The following is a 14911-nucleotide window of genomic DNA, read 5'->3' as shown; positions in this document are numbered from 1 at the left end:
GCGGACAGCTCCCGCTTTTGTCTTGCTTTTAGCAGAACGGTGGATCTTGGCATGGAGTCCGGCTTGCGGAGAGGGCAGAGAGGGTGGGCGCCCGCTGTCCTGGGAATGGAGGAGCTCTGCAGGGGTGACCCTGTCCATTCCCAGCTTCAGCCCGTCCCACCCCAGTGGAGAGGCTGGGAACTAACCAAGCCGCTTTGTGGGCCACAGAGAGCTCTTGGCTGCAGCTGCCCGCACTGGGATTAGCAGCGCAGAGGCCCCAGCTCCTGTGCTGGGGAAGCAGGAGCCCCCACGCTCTCTCCCTGGGGGCCTGGCCAGGGCGGGAGCTGCACCCAGGGCCCAGGCAGGGCCAGCACGAAGCTTCCTATTCTGTTTCCACCTCTCCAAGGTCCAAAGAGGATGAAGGTGACGTAAAGGATGCACGTGAGGCCACGGAAACCCAGAGGAGGAGAGAGAGAAGCAGGCGTGGGGCAGGAAGCGGGCAGGTGCTGCCTCTGGGAAACCACATGGAGACGCCCCAGCCATTTCCCTCTCATGGGCCCCAAACCTGCCTCCAGGCTCAGCAGCGCTGCTCCCTCTGGCTGCCCATCGGAACCACCCGGGAAGCTTTACAAAAATACCACCCGAGAGACGCTGCTTTGCTTGACTGTTGTGTAGCCTGGATATCAGGATTTTTACAGAATCATTGGAGGTGATCTGGATATGCAGCCAGGTTGGGGAACCCCCATTTAGAGAGCTTGAGGGAAAGCTGACAAGAAGCTGATCTGTTACAACGTGATTCCCGGGGTCTACAAGACACCAAGGCTCCTGCAGAAGACACGTCTGTGGTAGAATCAGGGACATTTCGCCCAAAGGTCCAAGCAAAGTGTCACCAGTGACACCATGTGCAGGAATGGCCTCAAGCCACCTCGGTAGGATGTGCAGGGCTGCGGGTATTCCGATGTCGAGCTCATGTGAGAGCATTTTGGGGTGAGTTGAAAAGAAGGGGTTCACAGTACCACAGGCTCTGGGACCGAGCTGTTGGATGGCTTGATCTTGGGGGTAAATTTTAGAGAGTGTGAAAGACTAAATGAATTATCTCACCCAGGAATCTTGTTTTGCAAAAGCTCCATAACTCGCGTCTCAGTTCCTCAAGGTTTGGAGTTCAGGGATCTGGGTGGGCAAACATTTGAGCTCAGTGTGGCGGCCGAGGTTTGAAGAATCCGCGAGGCTACCCCCACCCCTGGCCACTTGTGGGAATGAGTGACTGGGAATATCAGGGGAAGGGCGCCCCGGGTTTGTGAGGCTCTCCAGGCGATTCTAACGTGTGTCTGCAAGTGGGGACTGTGGGTCGGGCGGCCCCAGGCCTCTCTCTGAACCTCGGGTCTTGTCTTGGGGTAGGAGGCTGTGGGGTATTCGGAGGCTGAGGCTCGGGAAGTCTCGGGGGGCTCAGCGCTGCCTCCCCAGCCAGCCCCTCCCACTGCACCACCTCGGAGGACACTCTCTCCCGTGGCGCCCTGAGCTCTGAAAGACCGAAATGAGCTGATCTCATCACGCATCCCTGTGCCAAACCTGTGAGCTCGTGGCCCAGGAAAGAAGATGGACGCGAAAGCAAGGTTCACGGCCCAAGTGGGGCAGGCGCTGTGGCAGGGCCGAGCAGCAGCAAGCGGCGGTGGGCAGGCTGAGGCTGGTGGGCACACCAGCCAGGAAGGCAGCGGACGCGAGGGCTCCATTGGGACAGAGGTGTGACCGTAGGACAGAGGTGCCATAGGGACGCCAGGCCTGGGGAGGGCCCGGCTGACACTGAGGAGGAGAAGGGCTACCTGGGAGCTGGAGAAGCTGAGGAAGGCTGGCAGCACCCATCCCCCAGGTAGGGACTGGGGAGGCAGGGCCCTGGAATGGCCCGAAACTCCGGAGAAAGGTGCTGCCCACAGGTGCCCAGGGGAAGAAAGACTCAACTTCTCTGTGGAACAAGGTGGGGGGGGCCTTGCTAAGGCTGGGGCGGACAGGGCTGGCTGCAGGTTCCCAGGGCAGTGGGAGATATCTGAAACAGCTGCTAGGAGTGGGCAGGGAAGGGGCCGGGAATGCACCAGTGATGGGCTGGGCAGGGCTGAGGGGCGAGGAAAGCTGTCCCTGCATGGCCACAGGGGCTTCTGATGCTGGGGGAGATACGAGCTCCAGGACGGGACATGGGGCTGCAGAGTTGGTCCGTTAGCTAGAGCACCCCTTCAATGGCTGCCCATAGGGCCATCTCAGGGTGGAGGCCACTGAGGCCAAAAGCGAAATGGGCAAGAAATAAAAGGGGAGAAGGGATGCTACCCAGTGGGCTCCCCCCCGCTGGCGAGGGCCAGCATCCCCCTTCCTGGCCCCCAACACCTGGGATGTCGGCCAGCGCCATTCTTGGTTCTGCACAAACCAGGTCCTCTGCGTACCTCCCGCCCAGTCTCTGCCACTCTGCCAGGGGCACACATGCAGCACAGGCAGCCGCCCCCTCCTGCCACCTGGCACTGGCACCACATCCTCAGCACCTGGGAGATTTTCACCCCCTATCCCCCCGAAAAGCCGCCCTCTATGCTCTGTTCCTGGCAACCCCATTTCGTAGCAGGATCCCCAGAACGCAGAGATCTGGCGTGGCTCTCCCAGAAACCTGAGCGCTTCTTCCACTGATCCCTGGGGCTCCCCAGGCACAGGCGGCTGCGGAGCCTCTTACCTTCCCAGGAATCTCGGGGAGTCCTGCGTGTGAAGGAGATGCACCCCCAGTGCCAAGCCACGAGCAGCCCTGAGGTTCCTGGGTCTGGGTGTGGCCGTGCAATGATACGGCTACGGAAAGCCCCCGAAGGCTGGGGGTGGGGGGTGGAGTGGTGGGGGGAGGTCAGAGATGACAGAGATTCGACCCCCATCCTCCATGAACTGCCCAAGGGACAGGGACGCACACCTGAGTTCCCAGGAGGGGAGACACCAGTCAGATGGGGGCAGAGACCTGAAGCCCACATGGGCTGCATGCTATCAGGGACGCTCGGTGAGACACCTCCAGGTCCCTTCCCCAGCCGGAAACAGGGTCTCCAAGGCCAGGATGCACAAGAGCGCCCGACGGAGCCAAAGACCCCAAACTAAGGGCCATCATTTAAGAACAAGACACACTGCCCCAGGGCCTCTCTCGCCCCTTCGCCCTGCCTAGGCCTACCCCGGAAAGGCAGGCTTCTCCTGAATCTTTTCTCAGACCCCTGACTCCACCTGCGCTCCCACTAGGTGCTGTGGCCGCTACAGTCACCAAACCCAGGTTACCCTTCCTGGTTTTCAACTCCCCTTCTCCAACCTGACCGTTTCAGAAGCAAACCATCCCCTGGCGCCTGGGATAACTAACAAGGACAGCTGTCCAACCGGTCAGCAGTGCCACTGGGTGTGAGCCATTGGGTGTGCACCCTCAGCTGTGAGCCATCAGGTGTGTGCCGTTGGCTGTGAGCCATTGGGTGTGAGCCGTCCAGTGTGTGCCAACACCTACCAGCTCTGGAGGTCAAGAACACACCTGTCCTCTGGTGGCCTCCCCCAGGTTGCATCTCCTGTCCCAAAATCTGACTCAGGCCCAGCCCTGGAACCTTCTCTCCCACCTTCTGCTGACAACCATGGCCACCGATCCTAGAGCCACGGTTACTTCTCCATGTGCAACGGTGCGGGGAACAACGGACCAGTCCCAACCCCACTGTCTCTCAGTGCAAACAGACAGCCCTCTGACCAGCCGAGAACCTGGATAGGGCAGGAAACTTCTCTCTCTGTTGCTCTGGGCCCCTGCCGCAGAGGGGAGCTGGAGATCAGGCCACTAGGGGCCCAGGTGGAGACCCCAAGGCTCCTGGCCAGAGGGCACCAGCATATGTTGTTGCCAGCACGGGCCCAGCACCCTGCCTCCCAGGGCCGCTCTGACCTCCGCTCACCCACGCGGTCCTAAGGGACACCGCAGAGGCAGATTTGGCCCAAGACTTCTAAAGCCTCTGGTGCCACAAGGACCAGTTAGGCTGGGACAGCTCAGCCAGACTGTCCTGGACGCCAGCGCTTACCCCCCACCATCCAGCTGGCTTCAGGCCAGGCCCAGCCCCCGCCCTCTAGCACAGGAAGTGGGGAGACAGTGACACTTCCAGCCCCCTGGCCCGCTGGGTGGATGTGAAGGGGTCTTGCACATGGTTTCCAGAAGGTTTCTGCCCTCCCAGGTGGGCCGTCCTTCCCCACACTCTCCTGGCTGCCCTGTCTCCATAATCAAGGTTTGAGAAATCTGAACCGAGGTTTAACACATGGGACCATCAGCCACAAAAAGGAATGAAGGTCTGACAGGTGCTACACCAGGGCGAACCCTGATGGCATGATCCCAAGTGAAGGAGGCCACACGTGAAAGACCACATAGCATGTGATTTCATTTATGGGAAATGTCCAAAAAGCCAAAGGGACAGAAAGCAGATTAGTGGGAGCCAGGGGTTGGGGAGGGGTGGGTGGGGAAAGACTGCTAGTGGGGGTGGGGTATCTGTTTGGGGTGAGGAAACTTTTCTGGAAACAGATGGAGGTGATGGTTGTATAACATTGCCAGTATACTTAATGCCACTGAACTGTACATTAAATTCTTAAAATGGTAAATTTTATGTTATGCTTATTTTGCCATAATAGAAAAAAAAAACCCAAGGAAATAATCAAACAGCCATGCAAAGATATATATGGAAAAATGTACCATTTATAGTAGTGATACACTCAAAATATGCCACACATGCTATCTATATATGACACCTTTAAAAATGATGACATAGATTTGCATTTGTTGACATTGAAAGATGCCTGGGAAGCACTGTTAAGACAAAATCACCACATTACCAAGCATCATATATGACACGATCCCGTTTGTGTGCATGTGTGTACATACATGAGCATAAGAAAAGTCTGGAAAGAGATACTATGTACGATTTTAAGTAATTCACATAATTTTAGATACCATTTTAAACACATTAAAACATATTTTAATGATATTATATTTAATAGTATTATTTTAATAACAAAAAAGTAAAATCACAGAAGAGTAATGGTTTTGCAGGGGCTTAAAGGTCACCTAACTTCTGGTCATCCCAGATGGAAACTCTTGGGGAAGCCCAAGAACAAGGTAAGTGAAGAAGTCACAGCAATTCTCTTTGGCCGATTCCAGAAGGATCTGGGACCAAGATGACACAGCTGAACGCTGGGGCCCAGCTAATCACGTGCCCTAATAGCACAAAAGGGCAAGGAAAAGCCTTCCATCGTCCTCCTCTCTCCCAGAAAATTAGTTTTAGAGCGGACAGCTGGCTGGGCCAAGCTCTGACTGACACCTTGTTAAAAATTTACTTCCAGACCAGGTGAGCTGAGCAACACCTACCTGGCACCGTCCGTCTCTGGCAGGCTTGGGATTTGTCCCCAGGATGGAAATACCTTGATTGCCACCAACACTTAGAGCCGTCGGAGAATCGCCAGGGAGCCAGGCAGTCTAGAAAAAGAGAGGGGGAAAAGGTGGGGTGGGGAAATATAGCACCTCTTGCAAGAGGCCCTATTCTGGATTCTAGCATCTTCCATGGCCCCCACCTAAGTGGACGCTGGTCCCTGCCTTTGACTTCTCAGCCTCTGCCGAGTAAGGCCGGCTCATAGAGGGCGTGCCCAAACTCTGCCACGGTCTCCCCAGGTCACGGAGCGAAGCGGACTGTCCCATGCCCAGAGCCCAGATACCTACTAGGTAATCCCTTTACCCACCCCCAACACTCAAAGTGGTGGCTGAGCCACTAATATTGAATAAGAGAGAGGAAAATGCTATTGTCTCCCATCTCGTCCAACTGAAGATACTCCAGAGGTGGGGAAAATTAGGAAATGTCATGCTGAAAAGGGAAGAGGACACAGTGCTACTCTTTCCAGACAATGGCCAAGAAGACCTTGAGGAAGCAAAGGATGGGTTCCCTGGATATATATATATAGATTTTATATATAGATTTAATATCTAGTAGAAAGAGGCTATTCCTTACGGGGAGCTAAGACCATACCTCGTTCCCTCTTTGAAACGTAATATATGTGAAAGCAATCTTCACGACAGGAAATGGCATTCCCCCCTGCAAAATCGCACGACTGCCATTACCTGGGAATCAATACATTCTCTAAACCGAATACGTCACTATCAATTGATTTCTCTTTTTCCTCTTAGCACTCCCCGAGTCCCGGGTAGCGGGGGAAGGCTCTAATGTGATCCGAAGGCTCTGGGCAGGTAAATAAGTTATTGTGAAGTAATTCCACCTGATGGGAGCCTCTCCCCGACAGGGTGACAAGCCTTTTCTCCGACCCTCTCAACCTCAGCTTTCTCAGCTCACACTGACAAGGGCCACACCTGAGCCAGACCCAGTAGCCATTTTAAAGCTGAAGGTGACAAAAACATGACTTTTCCCAAGGAGAGACTGTTTCCTTTATGATTAAAAAACAACCTCTATGGGGGGAAGCAAAGTGAGCCAAGGTCACTATTCTATCTTGGAACAGAGCCAAAGGCATGCGCACGTTCCCCCTGCCAGCCTACGGGAAGCCCGCGGAGAAATTGATCCTCTTGCCATAAGGTATGGGCAAGCTTAGCGAAGAGAAGCGGATCAATGTACTTCTGGGAAAGATCCTCGGCAGATGTGCGCTGGTGGAGAGAGAGGTCTGGGAGACAGGGGTAAAGCAGATCCTCAAGAGTCTCCCCCATCCACTGAGCAAACACGTAGGGAGTGGCTGCTGCATGTGTCAGTGAGCATTTTAGGGACTGGAGATACATCAGTGAACAAAGACATAATGATTCCTGACCTCGAGGCACTAACCGTCCAGCAGGGGGATCACACAGTCAACAATAAACTTCAAAAATGAGTAAGGAATGGTCGGTATACCAGAAGGTCATATGCGCTACTTGTTAGGAAAAAAACACGGCAGGGTCAGTAGAAAGTTAGACAGGCTACTGGGAAGTAGTAGATGCTGCCTGCTATAGAAGAAATGGGGCAGGGCAGGGAGGGTGAGTGTTGGGGGGCCATGGTGTGGTTCAAGGAGGGAGGGCAGGGCAGTCTCCTTGAGAAGAGGGGATCTGAGCGAGCGAAGGAGGTGAGGGGGTGCGGCCAAGCAGACAATCCGGGGGAAGAACATTCCAGCAGAGGGGAAGGTCCTGGGCGGGCATGAGTGTACACTCCAGGATCAGCAAGGCCAGTGAGGCTGGACGAGGGGAACCGGAGAAGGCAGGCAGCCAGTGTCCAGATCGCGTAGGGCTGCGTAGGCTCTTCCCTAACTGCAAGCCCAAGATCCGGAATTCCAGACGCATTAGAAGGCGCTCACACTCTCCCGAGACAAAACTCTAGGAGGCTGGTGTGGGGTCGTGCTACTCGTCTTCCCCACTGAGAGGGTCCGGTTCTCGCCTGCCAGCCAGTGCCCACTCTCGCTCGCGTCCAGGCTGTGCCCAGCGAATGTTGTCCTGAGAACAGGTGACGCTCACGCACTGCAACCTCGTACAGCAGCACAGAACAGAGCTTTGGTTCATTATCGCTTATTCTTAGCAATCCTGTAAGTGACATTCATGTGCTCTAATGAGATGCATGGCATTTAAAGCGATTTTAAAATAAATTACTAGAAAGAGAATGCTAGCGAGCCTCAGTTTGGTTTCCAAGTGAACACCGTAAATGCTGAGAGTTTCCAAAGATCCTGGTCGAGGAGAAGAAACTCAGGCATAAGGCCAGAAGATCACAGAGACTTCAGTGTGACCTCCCCTCTCCAGAGGAGACGACGTCTGAGCTCAGGACATGATTTGTGACACTTCTGGTCACACCAATCATAGCCCTTCCACTAGTTGTATCATCAAAGGGCAGCTTCAAATTTTAAGAAAAACTAAAGATGTAAAAGACGGGGACTCTTTTGTTTTAAAAATACAGCAGGTCCCACGGCACCGTGGAGAAGGGTCTTGGACCACCTTCCTGAGGGACTTAAGAGAGGTTCATTGGGCTTCACGTGGTGCAGAGGCCAACACAAGAGCAAGACACTTGCACGGGTTGTTTGGATAAAATAATCACCCAAATGCTGGGAGATCTTCAAAATTAAACTCCAAGAAAAAGTTTGAGACCCACTCTAATGTTATGGGACGGTTTCCCCACAGGACTCAAATTGATAGCCAAGAGAATTATCAACAAGGGCCCCAGGATTGGTTTTTCTTCTTTAGAAAAGACGCCAATTTTGGGGAGAGAAGGAGGAACCCAGGAGGGCACCTCAGTTTGAAGCAGGGTCAGGACAGGCCCAAGTCGTGACCACAGCTCCCAGCTATGGCTGCAGCGCGCGGGTCACTCAGCGAACCGGGAAGAGGGGATTCTTCTTTCCTTGGAAAAGCCCAGGAACGGGAGGCCGTAAGTGGTGGGGCTTCTGGGCCCCGGCATGGGGTGGGGGCGTCTGCTGGACTCTGCCCTGCCAGGGGAGCGCCCATCAGAAGCTCCTCCTCTTCAGAAGAAAACCAGGTCACCCGTTAGTACCATCAGCCCCGGTTCACCAAGGCCCGCGGCATCTTACACAAAAATGAACACTCCTGAAGATTTATCCTTCAGGTTCATGGCAGCCCCAGGGCTGAGGGTTGGGAAGGCAGAAGGGAGAAGCAGAGCTGGAGGTGGTCCGTGATCAGATCCCTTCCCCACCCTCCTGCCGGGGCCGTGCCACCCGTGGGCTCCTCTGTCTGCAGAAGCCGGGACTCCTGGCTGAGGAGAGACAGCAAAAGTTCTCATGGCCCTTGGGCAAGGAGAATGGGGAGAAGGGAAAACGGGGTCCTGAAGTTGGGCCATGACAAGGCTCTGAAAGAAACCAAGGCTGGGACTTTCCAGAAAAAAAATAAAAAATCAAAAATCCACCCTCCACCCCCCAACACTTTCTTCTTAAGCAGCAGACCCCTCAGGAATGAAGGGGTGGCACCGCGATGCACTCAGTCCCTACCCCACTTGTCTCCAGGCCCCCCACCAGTCAGTACAGATTTGCCTGTCACTGGGACTGGAACCGGCGTGACCCTGACATCTCTGATGGCGAAAGAGGGAAAGGCAAGGGGGCCGCGGGCACCGCCACAGCCGCTGCCTCAGCACCAGCACCCACTGGCCGCCCTGTAAGGTCTGCAGGAGAGTGAAAGGTTCCTGACTCACTCGCATTCTACAGCGCAGCTCCGCACATCCAGAAGTTCACATGCTCTGAAGAAAATCAGGTTAAAAAGGAAAACCGAACACTGCTTCTGGATTTTGCTGTTGCAGATGGTCCTGCGTCCCCCTTCCCTTGCACTCATTCCTTCCCAGATGCCGCTTCTCCTCCAGACCCATAAGCTGAGACTTTCCCCGATGACGCTTCCCGTTTGCCTGGCGCTGTGGGCTGAGGGCGTCCCCATCCCGGGCCCTCACTAGGTGGGGGGGTCAGTGCAGGGGCCGTTTGGCCGGGACTGGTGGGAAGGGCGCCCCTCTCCTGCACGGGGGCCTCGCCCTCTCCTCCCACATGGCCAAGTCTCCCCACGGGGCAGCGGCAGGTGTTCCCATCCAGGGCTGGCCCCAGGGGCTCCGCCCCGTCACACCTCACTCAGGTGTGGACAAGCCCCTCCCTTGATTCTCCAGGACACCCAGGGCTGGGCGGTTGCCGACGTGACTAGAGTCTGGGGAGTAAAGCCGAGCAGCAGGCCCGGAGGTGGGGACGGCTGTACCGACAGGAAGTCGCGCGTGCCAGACCCCCGCCCTGAGCCTGTTCCCCGGGAGGCCCGGCCTGGCTCAAGCCCACCCGAGCCTCGGGGTGTGGGTGCCACCGCAGCACCCACCATGGGGGAGTTGGACCTGGGCAAGACCCACTTCAAAGCTGGACTCACACACAGGGCCAGAGAGCCGTCGGCCTCCCTCCCCTACCGGGTTCTGCTCTGAAGCCTTGACCCTGATGATGGGCCCAGAAACTGCTTGCCCTGCTGCTCCAGCGAGTCCCTCCTGTACCCCAAGTGGCCGTCATGTGGGAAACCCCGAGACCCCTCCATCTGGGCAAAGCTAAACATGGTAGGGGGCTGGAGAGCATGTGGGTGTCGAGGGGCACCGAGGGGCTTGAAAGAACATAGGGGCTGGGAGGGGCACCAAGGGGCTGAGAGGAGCATCAGGGGCTTGGGAGGAGCATCAGGGGCTGGGAGGAGTACCAGGGGCTGGAAGGAGCATCAGAGGCTGGGAGGAGCACAGGGGGCTGGGAGGAGCACCAGGGGCTGGGAGGAGCATAGGGGCTAGGAGGAGCATCGGGGGCTGGGAGGAGTACCAGAGGCTGGAAGGAGCATCAGAGGCTGGGAGGAGCACCAGGGGCTGGGAGGAGCACCAGGGGCTGGGAGGAGTACCAGGGGCTGGAAGGAGCATCAGAGGTTGGGAGGAGCACAGGGGGCTGAGAGGAACACCAGGGGCTGGGAGGGACCAGTTCTGCTGGTTCCCTCAGGGACCCCCACTCCTCTTGGGCTTTGGCCTCTTGATAGCTTTAAAGAGAGGTGATGTGCAAGAGGTGGCCTCACAAGGCAAGATGAGGTTGCTTCAGAGTGGGGGAGCGTTTGGTCCCCTCGTGGAGGGGGAGAGAGAGATCTGGGACACCCACCACCCCCTGCCTCCCGCCTGCGTCTTGTAGACCCCCTGTGGTTCTGCGTAGCCCACCAGGGAACACGGGGCCCTCACACCTTCATCCCAGGGCCGGCTCACAGTGGGCAGTCTCAGCTCTGCCATCCCCTGGCAGAGCGAGCGCACAGGCCCCTGCATCACCCCCACCCCCTGCTCGCGATGAAACGGGGAAGGAATGACCCGCACACCCGTGGCTGCTCCGAGTGACGTTTTCACTCGGGAAAGGCGCTCAGTGAGCCGCCGCGCGCAACAAACAGCCAGTGCTGAGCTTGCCACCCAACCCGGAGCAGGGGCTCCCGAGATGCCTGCAAGACATGGGGAGGTCAGGGGACCCCCCTTGACGGGACTTCTCTCCCACTGCCCCCCCCCCCCCAGAGGTGATGGCTGAAGGGACAGGCGGGCAGGCTGGGAGGTGGGTGACTGGATGGGCCCACGTGTGCCCCAGGTCTGCTGCACTCCGCGCTCTCCCGTCATCTCCCCGAATTCCTCCGAGGACGGCTTCAGCTCCCACCAGCCTCCTTGGGCGCCCCCGTCCCCCCGCAGGCAGTAAGCACGGCGTCCGATTCGCTCTTCCCCGGCAGCGAGGGGCTGTTCCAGCGGATCGGATCTGCCGCGGGTTCCACACTCGAAGGAAACAAAAAAATTACGAAGGGAAAGCCTTTGGAGATTACAGCGAGTTTTATCCAGATATGATGAGTTTCCCGTTTAAAAATAAACTACGCACAGGCATGTTTCTCTGCACCCGGGCAGGAATTCCTGTAAGTACTCTGCTTTTCCTGGCCAATGGAGAAACATCAAGCCTTAGGAGCTGAAAATAGAATGAGAAGCTGATTCCCTCTTCTGATCTGTACCAACGCGAGCCCGCGGGTGGCTCGATCTCCCCGGGGCTCCCGGCGCCGCTGCGCTGAGCAAACTAAAGCCGCAGCCGGGAGGCAGGCCGAGCCCAGGCGGTCAGGCCCCACGGGCGGCCAGGCCCCACGGGCGGGCCGGCGAAGTCACAGCCTGGCGTGGCCCGATGTCTGCACACAGGCGGGGAAACCGAGCACGTGGGAGCCGGACCCCCCCCACCCCTCCAGGCCGCTTGGCGGGGCAGCGGAGAGAGCTGATATCCCCGGGCCCGAACTCCCCGCCACTCCTCTCCTTTCACACTGTCACTCTTCTGCAATTTCAGGGTAACTGGGGAGATTCCAGGAAAGTCCCTTAGGAAGGTCTGCTAGCTTCTTGCCACCTTTCCTGCCAGAAGTCCCCCTTCCCTGCTCCTCTCCGGCTGAGATTACATCAGTCCTGACTGCATCAGTGTTCAAGCCTGATGCTTCTACATCCAAAGGTATCTATTAATAATAATACTTGGACATCTAGATCTACATTTAAAAGATAAAGAAACTGTAACAGATACATGGAGATTCTTATGAACATGAATGGCCTGCTTAAAACTCAGAGGAACCAAGTGGCGAATAAACTCAGGGACCCCCCCCCCCCCCCCCCACAGGGATTTCCCTGCCCCTCCTGGGCCTGGTGCACTCACCACTTCTTTCCCACAGCCCCATTCAGCCATCTGCTGCTTCTTTCATAAGTGGGACTGTGTAGTTCTCTCTTCTTCAGCTTTATAGGAAACATTTAGCAATGAAGTAGCGAATAAAAATACTATCATCTAGCATTCATAGGAAATTGTAGTTGGCTTTAACGCATCTAAAGGTTGATAAAAAGAAACACATAGATGCTCCTTGGAGGCTTATTTATAGTTGACCGCACGCTGCGCGCATCTCACTCCACAGAGAAAATCCAGACGTTGGCGTGCTTCTCTCCAGCCCAAGCCCATGTGGCCAAGGTGGCCTCTGGGACACCATGTGCTCGCCAGGCAGTGACCCCAGGGGCTGGAAATGGGGCCAAGGGCTTGCCAGGTGCTGCAGCGCCGTTGGAAGCAGGGGTTTCTGGGCGGGTTAGTGGAGCGCACACACTGGACACTGTCTGGAGACCCCATCGGCTACGGTAACTGGAAGCCGGGCAGGGAGATCCATGCGGCCTGGGACCAGTGCCCGAGTCGGCGGGAGGGCGCACATGGGCGCCGAGGCTGGCTGCCCCCAGGTAAGAACAAGGATGGCACTGGCCACAGACGGCGAGGGCAGGGTCGGCGGTGCAGTGGGGACAGGAGGGAGGCACCAGGTGGGCGGGCTGGAGGGGGCAGCACCTGCAGGCCTGGCACAGACCTTTACAGAAGGGCAGTTGTCTTTGTTTGAGTTACCCTGGGATGAGGACGCTGGAGGACGTACCCACCACCTCCACTGCACATGGGTTGAGGGATCTTGGGGTGCTACTTTCCTCCACTCTCCCTGCCCCAAGAGAGAGCTGGGCACACTTACATGGACCGAGGCTGGGAGTGAGGGACATGCCAGCAGATACTGGTTCCCACGGGACACTGACAGCTTTGGGTGGACATAGCACCCAGACGCTTCTGGAAGGGCAGCTTCGGCCTGCAGCGGCTGCTCTGGACTCTGGGCTCGCTCCTTCCGGGGAAAGGGGGAGGCGCACCCCGCAAGCCACAGGGCCCCCCGAGGTGCCTGGCTCGGCGACCACCCCCTGGTGTGAAATCGACTCTGAGGCGTGCAGCGTGCGAGCCACCGGGTTAGAGGAAGGACTGGTGCTGTCGATGGATCTGTTAAAATTACACGTCAATTATGGCAGAGCACTTAAGCACATGTTCCGGATGAGGACGTTCATTATGGGCATTTTAAATATAACCTGGATTAAATCATCTTGTCTCATTTGAAAGGAGTAGTGATAATTAAGAGAAGAGGGGAGAGAAATAAATTGCACCCGTCACCTTCTCAAAGCCCCCCAAATATTCCTTGTTTTCATTTTTCAGATTGATGATGCTCAAAGCACGGACACTTCTGGGTGCTGCCAAGCACCCCCCACCAACAGATTATAAGATAGAAGCTTCTAGAAAGGCCTGGAGGTAGGAAAGGCTCTGGGTATGCTAGAAAAGGGGAGGGGGATCCAGAAGGCCAGGTGCACCTCTCTTCTCAATCAGACCCTGGACCAGGGTTCGAGGCAAGGGATTTATGTGTGTGGGGATCCCAGAAAGCTCGGCAGGGGGTGGGGGAAGTGGGGAAGGGAGACAGGAGAGTGAAAGGAGGAAGACAGCTTGCATTAAGTGAGCAGGCACTGGGACGGCCCAGCTGGAGGACTCCTGGAGACGAGATGGAGCATGCCTCACAGTTGTCCCATCTGAGCGCTTCCCTCCACGCCCCGCCTGTCACCTCCTGAGCTCTGCTGCCGGACCTCGGGCCTGCCCACGTGGTCAGCAAAGGCCGGGGGGTGGGGGGTCAGGCTGGGGAGGACACTCGGGAAACAAGCTCCAACAAGTGCAGCCACACTGTGCCGGAGACGCAAAACCTCTAATTACTCGGGTGGAATTCAATTTGCGTCTCTCAAAGGTCTCACCCAACCAGACGTCCCTCACCCCATGTGACCCTGGAGTAATATTATAATCATTTTGCATGGAAAGTACAAAATGATGGCAGCACAGGCGCTGAAGCTCTCAGGACCTCGCCTTCTATATTACTTTTCAAAGCATGAAGTAGCAGGTTCCAATTAACTGAAAAAAAAATTAAGAATACTAACAGCATAATACGTAGTGCGATCAAGATGGCGAGAATACACATTTTTCAGGCCAGGCCCCTTGATTAAACACATTCCAGTAACATGGCGATAATGGACATTAATAGTGTAGCAATACGCTGGAGTGCTGGAATAGAGTAACTTCGGACTGTATTACGGTTTCCTTTTGTGGAGTGCAATGCCTATTTCCAAATGACCCACCGCTCATTCAGCTACAGCAATGCCCCGCAGCAGGTCATGGGAAGGTGGGGGAAGAGGCGCCCAGTTCCCAGTGTGTGGAAAATGGGGGAATGTGGTGGCCGAGACCCCGGGGGCAGCAGCCCTCGGACTCAGACACAGGCCACTCAGCAGCCGGGACGGCAGTGCTCATGGGTGCAGTGTGACAGGCTGAGGGGCTTAAAGTGAGAATCGGGTACGTTCAATCTTGTTGATTTACACCCAATTAGATGGCCACCTCCCCCGTGCCCCAGTTATCCCTCAGGAGAAAGGCTGTTGCCTTCTATTCAACATATTCAAAATGAGGTATTTTATAGCAATCAAGAGACTCATATTATGTGCTAATTATTTCTGGGATTATAACTCCACAACTTTAGTTTTTGGATGTTGTTGTAAACAACTTTTTTTTTTTTTTTTACATTTTTATCATGAAACATATATACTGAAAACTAATAAACTTCAAA

At 55.9% G+C, this 14911-nt stretch overlaps 1 protein-coding gene across 1 annotated transcript in view; it reads right to left on the bottom strand.

The window, feature by feature from the left end:
- The window catches only part of KLHL29 (kelch like family member 29), a 263233-nt gene that overhangs the window by 200364 nt on the left and 47958 nt on the right, over positions 1–14911 (bottom strand). Inside the window, exon 2 of the mRNA XM_077152213.1 lies at positions 5360–5467. The gene's annotated coding sequence lies outside the window, so the exon portion shown is untranslated. The remainder of the gene's footprint in view (positions 1–5359; positions 5468–14911) is intronic.

Source organism: Tamandua tetradactyla, chromosome 3 (genome assembly GCF_023851605.1).
Source record: "Tamandua tetradactyla isolate mTamTet1 chromosome 3, mTamTet1.pri, whole genome shotgun sequence".
Classification (NCBI taxonomy): Eukaryota; Metazoa; Chordata; class Mammalia; order Pilosa; family Myrmecophagidae; genus Tamandua; species Tamandua tetradactyla.
Note: the sequence above shows the minus strand (reverse complement) of the source record. Positions and strands in the feature narration are given on the sequence as shown.